This window comes from Canis lupus, chromosome 7 (genome assembly GCF_003254725.2).
Source record: "Canis lupus dingo isolate Sandy chromosome 7, ASM325472v2, whole genome shotgun sequence".
NCBI lineage: Eukaryota > Metazoa > Chordata > Mammalia > Carnivora > Canidae > Canis > Canis lupus.
This window is the reverse complement of record NC_064249.1, coordinates 27852173-27858747: the sequence shown is the minus strand read 5'-3', so window position 1 is coordinate 27858747 and position 6575 is coordinate 27852173. Positions and strand designations below refer to the sequence as shown.

Genomic DNA, 6575 nt, shown 5'->3' with positions numbered 1-6575 from the left:
TGATAAGGCAAGTCCCTATTCATGATTCATCTTTGTCAAAACTTGCTTGTCTATTCTCTAAAATGTTTGCTTCCTTGCAAAGTTTGAAATTTTTCTGTTCATTTCCCCAAAATTTCTGAAATGTTAAAACTGATATTATATTAAATGTAAGCAATAATTTTTGGCAAGTTGACATTTTTATTATACCAGATCTTTTAATCATAAAATGTGGAAAGACTTCATTTGTGAAAATTTTATTTTCTTTCAATTGATTTTGTTTTCTTCATGTAGGTTCTATTCCTTTAAAAAATTATCTACACATATTTAATGGTTTTTTCTAACTGATTTACTTACTAAAGCCTACGTCTACAATAATATTCCATTTTTTTTAAACATTACAAATATGTTCTTATTTGTTACCATTAAATGTCTGAATTTTAAACAGATTCTTGGACTGGTGGTTCATATCCATCAGCTCGTTCAATTTTAGCACCGGTCTCATCCCCTGTAGCTTTTCCAGAACTACTACCTTCACCATGAAGCTTCGTGAGTTTTCCCAATTCAAACTTGGGCTTCTTCAGCATTTTTACTTTTCTAACAAAGACATCATGGAGTGGATAATAGACTGGCAAGCTTTTTCTATATCTTTTCTGATGCTGTCTGGAATCAATTTATTTACCACTTTTTTCAAGTCGTTTGTCTGCGCCTCTCAGGTCATGATTTCCATCATCTTTTTCCGGATTTGGCGGACCTGTTGGTGCTGAGCGTAAGAGGTCTTCCGAATCTGATTATTGCATTTTTTAGTAAAACCAACACAAAATAGACGAAGCAAATAACCATCGGTAGTCTTTACATCCACATGAGCTTCAATCATGGTCTGCCATTTTTTGACCATGGAGCACATTTTGTCACAGATAAGATCCATGCCATGGAAATTAGTCAGGCAGTTTTTGCCCTGCACATCCTCAGTGATTAGCTTGAATTTCCTAAATGCAACTTCATCATTCTGCAGATCAGCAAGGCTAACTTCAAAAACGCGACCCTTGAGACCATTAGATGCAATTTTGGTTCCTTGAGTTCTTGTGACTAGTGTTTTTCCAATATTTCTTATATTGAACATAGCTGGCACTTACACATCATGCCAATCTTTCTTAGAAAATGGATCAACCACTTTCTTCTTGGCTCCCTTTTTTGCCGCCTTTTGTAAGGCACTTGTTCTTGCCGACCGCCATGGCGCTGCTCTCTAATATTCCATTGTTAACCAAGTTTGTACCCACCACTATCTTTTTCTTGATTTTATTGAAATTGCTCTAGTGCTTTGTCATTTAGGATAACCTTAGCTGCTAGGTTTGGATAAATACACTTTTTCAAAATTGGGAAATACTGCCAAATTTATTAAATGACTTCTGAACATCTAGAGATTTAATTATACGGTTTTTTAAAAAATATTTTATTTCTTTATTTGAGAGAGTGAGAGAGCACAATCAGGGGGAGGAACAGAGGGAGAGAAGGATAAGCAGAAGTAGACTCCCCCACTGAGTATGGAACCTGATGTGGAGGCTCGACCCCCTATGATATAGTCATATCACTATTATTTTTCTTTTTAAAAAATCTATTGACTTAATGACTTTTCTTATCAGTCTTTTTAATTTGCAAAATAGACTTTACTTGAACTTGAGGGAAATCTTCTATTATTTTGTTTTTATTGCATCTCCTCTTTTTGTGCCTTCTTCTTCCAGAACTTCTATCATTCACATGTGGGGCTCCTGCTCTATCCTCCAAGACTCTTGTGTGCGTGTATGTGTGTATGTGCACTTTCCATATTTTGGAGATACTATTTTGTGCTTTGAGATATTATCTTTACTTGATTTTTCAGGCCTAATTTGCATCTCAATGGTAACGAACCATTCCATCAACTCATTTACTAAATTGCCTAGTTGAGAAATTACGATTTTACACACAGGAGATATTTGAGGGCTACCTAAATCTTCATGGCTTGTTATCTCTCCATCAACACCTGTGTGGAGTGTACTATGTATTACAATCTATCATGTTCTTGTGAATAGTTGGGTTCTCCTCAACTGATTATTTTTCATTATGAACTCATTGCCTAGTTATTGGAGTATGTCAAGTGACTATAGGCACTTGAATTGTAGAAGGTGAAGCAGACTTTACAAATAAGAGGTTGAGTCCTGTTGAGAGACTATGATGCAGAAAACAAAACAAAACAAAACAAAACAAAAAACCCTGTGTGAGATTTCTCTTCTAGGTGTCCCACGAAACTTGGGTTTAATTAGCACATGAGTGTACATCCATCAGCTTCAGGGGTCTGAAGACTGAAAGCAGAACAGACTGAGGTTAAAATAAAAGGGAAACAGAATACATTCAGGTTACCACTTTCCTAGAAACTTCCTATCATTTTCTGAAAAAATTGTTGCAACTGGAAGAACACAATAACAGTATGATGCAGATTCTGAGAAACTGGGCACTCCATCCAATTATTGCCAAGTAAGAAGGAAGGCCCTGTGTTGCGACATCTTATTTTTAAAAGAGAAATCATAAATCCAGAATTTTATGTATCATCTTTCCATTTAAAATATTGATGATTTGTTAATTTTTTGATAAATATTTTATGAGACAAATCAACTATGTCTTTAGGTTGAATTTAGCCTGTAGGCTCCTAGTTTAGGATTTTCTGGAGCAGATGGTAGATCTCTGGATGATAGATGGCCATCTTGAACTTTGAAGTTCTGCTCATGAGGATAACAATCATGTCTTCTCTTTAGGCAAGCTTCTTGCAAACAGAGCCATGTCCTCTGCTTAGTTTTGTATTGTATTCCCCAAGGTTCCAAGTACAGCATAAGGTATACAGGGGACACAATATATATTTATGGAATGAAGAAAGACAATCATGATGTCACTGTCAGGAACTAGTGAATCATTGGTCTGGCTTTTGTGAATGCAAGCAATATACAGTAAAAGAAGCTGCTAATGTTGGCATTTGAAATGAAAGAGAGTTGAGACATGGGTCATGAAAAAAAATTCTCTGAAATTACTTTTAGTGGAGGTAAGTAGAACATACGCTTATGAATTGTCTAGACTTGATGTTTTTTGAAATCTCAACTGTTCAATTTTTCTGTGGCAAAGAGTTAGCTGGACAGTGAATACTACTTAATGAAAAAGACAGGAAGTTTTGTTCCAGCCATGTGAATTTGAAGATTTCATAGTCCATGACCACCTAAATGTGAAGTCTTATCTGAAAGATAGAGTCTGAGGGATGAACTCAGAACAGTAGATTTTTATTTTTGTCTATCTATCTGCTATACTTCTTTAAGGGAAAGAAAAACAATGAAGTCATTGTGAGGAATCTCTTATAATGCTGAAAAAATTATTGTCTGAGATGAGGACTCAAACATGATTTCAAAATTTAAGGGAGGAAGGCCAAAAATCAAGTTTTGAATTTCAATCCTACTTAACCTCTAATTGGGCTCTGATGATCCATCTCTTCACCACAGGGCTGTCTATAATAACCTGAGCCTTATTCCTAGTTATAACCTGCTTTTGGTGTTCTTAGACAACATCAAAATGTATGGGATTAATAGAGAGTACCATGAATGCTGAGTAACATTTGTGACAAAATACCATTTCCCTTAAGAGTAGGGAGAGAGGTCAAAATATTAATGTCTAGACTTTCAAGGCTGCTGTTACTGTTCTGGAAAAAAAAAAAAAGTGTCATTCTATTGAGTTAGTAAACTTGTCCCGGACTTATCATTGAACCCATCTCATTTTACTCTTTAATTTTAAATTTCTTTGTTAATTTTCTCTCCAAGTTTGAAACATGAGTTTCAAAACATATTATTATTAACCTCAGAGAGTATTGGGTCCACTTATACATGATAAGGAATGTAGAATGTATCATAATACTACTACACATTGATTTATAACCTATCTACTTTCAAAGAAAGTACTTGAGGTGTGCTATTCAGAGTGAATGAAAGAGATTCAATCAGCCCTTTCTGTCTGGGAATTTGAGAATCTGAGTGTACCCAAAGGATACCAAACATGGCAGTTTTCTCCAGGACTGTCACACTGCTGTACTTCCAAAGACTGTGATACCCAAAGAGTTCACAGCTGTGCTGTCATCACAAGTTTAAATTTGACACTGATGATATAATAAGCACAGAAAATAATTTTTTAAAAATATTACAGCTCAGTTTTTAGGTTTCATAAATTGTCATTAAGAAGTGAGCTCCGTATAGAGACTACTGACATTCAAGGATATACAATGAAGAGAATTTACTTTATTAAAGAATCTGCTGTGTCAAATTCTGTGCTAGCCTTTTCAAATCCATGATCTCATTTAGCCTCATCATAACCCTATTAACTAAGTACATTATTATCCTTATTCTATACATGAGCAACTGGAGGTTTGAAGAGGTTAAATACCTTCTCCGAGATCACACAGCTGGTAAGTGACAGAGTGAGGAAGCTTGCCCATGTCTACCTGATTCCAAAGCATGTGCTCTTCCCATTACAATTGGAATGCTTGGAATTCAAATTAAATTCTGTTTGGGCCTGAATTAAAGACCTGCTCTGTGGCATCTCTCAGGAACTGAATAAAATAGAAGCTAATGAAAATAGCTGATTCATCTCCCAGCAAAGCATAACACACCACAGTAGCAAGGGACAGGGTCTCACCACTGACATAAAATTATGCAGGAATGAAAACTCTCTCAGCTATCCCTTCCATAGAGGCCATGATACCTAAATGTCCACTGTGAGTTTTCCTTCCTTATGCCCTCTTTAACACACATACACACACACACACGCAACCTCAGTATTTCTCTGAAAAACAGGAAAGGCTTATACATGAAATAAATTCACATTCTGGTGTTTGCTCTCAGGTGTCAAATATGCCTTCTGTGAGAGGAGAAGAAAATTCAGTCAACATATTTGGTGTGTAGAAGGCAGTAGGGGCAGAAAAGAAGAATGGGAATCCTGAAATGAGAGAACACCATTTTATCTCCTGCTGAGGTCAAATCTCAGAGTACTTGGGAAAAAGGAGAAAATAAGATTCTGGTGTATTTTTCTTTGGGTGATCTAAAAACTTGTAATGGGTTTGAAATGTTTAGCTATGTCCTTTATTTTAAGGAAGCCTGCTGGAAGATAATCATAATTTTTATTCTATTCTAGTATTCACTGATGATTTGCATCATTTTAAAGGTCAAACACTGGCATCTAGATTTTTTTATGAATTATTTGCCTTTATAATTTTTATAATCCTGTACACTGTGAAAACTGAAGTTTCTTCTCCTCAGCCTTGTGAATTTGACCTTTGAACAGTCATTAAGTTTGAAGCACAAATTATGAATTTGACTAAGACAGGTACTACATAGCAAATTATGTAAAACTACAACAACTTTTTTTGTCTCACTGACTTTCCTACTCAACTGAACTTTGAGTACAATGTAACTAAACATAGAATGTACCACAGGCAATAAGGGTTAAAAGACAAGAGACAAATTCTGAGCACTGCCCATAGTTGGTAAAACACAAAGTTCCATTTTTAAACAACTTTTTTCAAAGCTTCTAAAAACTTACCCTACTCTTCATGAAGCTCTGCTGAGCCCTGTCATGATGAGACACAAGCTTATGGGGTTGGCAGCCATCTTGTGCAGTGAAAGACAAAGTATCTGGCTCTGAGCCAAGGAAAGCCAAAGTGATCAATATTACATTCTGAAAGCACCAATGGACCCTTTGTCCCAGGACTAACGCTTCTGGGAGATGTGCCAGAAGATTCACGTGTGCACATATGTGCACACACAGTAACATGATGATTCAGGAAATCCAGTCATATGGGAAGATCAAAAGCACAGCAGGATATTCCTGTGACTCTGGCATTGGTCAGCAATACTTCAATGTCCACATCCAAATATGAAGGCAGTTTAAAGAGTCTACAGATGGAAGATAAACAGAAACTTGAAAAAATGTACTAAGGCAGCTTATTTTTCTCCCGTTGTCCTTCCACCTACCATGAGCAGCCCTGGTGCATTGTCAATCACTCCTTTGCTCCACTTTGAAGTACGACTCTGTCCCTGAATCCTAGAGAGTGGATGCCAGCCTGGCCTGATCTCACCTCTTTAAGCCTTCTGCCCTCCAGTGTGCTCACAAGTGTTTGGAACATATATTGGGAATGGAAGGGAATATGATCCCAGACCCAAGTCCAGACAGCTACTAGAACATGTCATGTGTCTGGCACTGAATAAGATCACATTGCCAATTTAAAACCAACCTAAATGACCTCAGTTTTCTTGGGAAAGAAAAAGACCATGTGGCTGATGAGAGAATAATGAAAAGATATCTTAAACACATACAAAGATTATTTATCTGAAAAATCAAGGCCATATCTGTGGTTGGAAAATATTTATTTATTCATTTTAAAGATTTTATTTATTTATTCATGAGAGACAGAGGCAGAGACATCAACAGAGGGAGAAGCGGGCTCCTTGCAGAGAGCCTGATGTGGGACTTGATCCCGAGACTCGGGATCGTGCCCTGAGCTGAAGGCAGATGCTCAACTGTTGAGCCACCCAGGC

General features: G+C 36.7%; 1 pseudogene; it reads right to left on the bottom strand.

The window, feature by feature from the left end:
• Nucleotides 1–400: 400 nt before the first annotated feature.
• Nucleotides 401–1211, bottom strand: LOC112648639 (40S ribosomal protein S3a-like; annotated as a pseudogene).
• Between the last annotated feature and the right edge of the window lie 5364 nt (nt 1212–6575).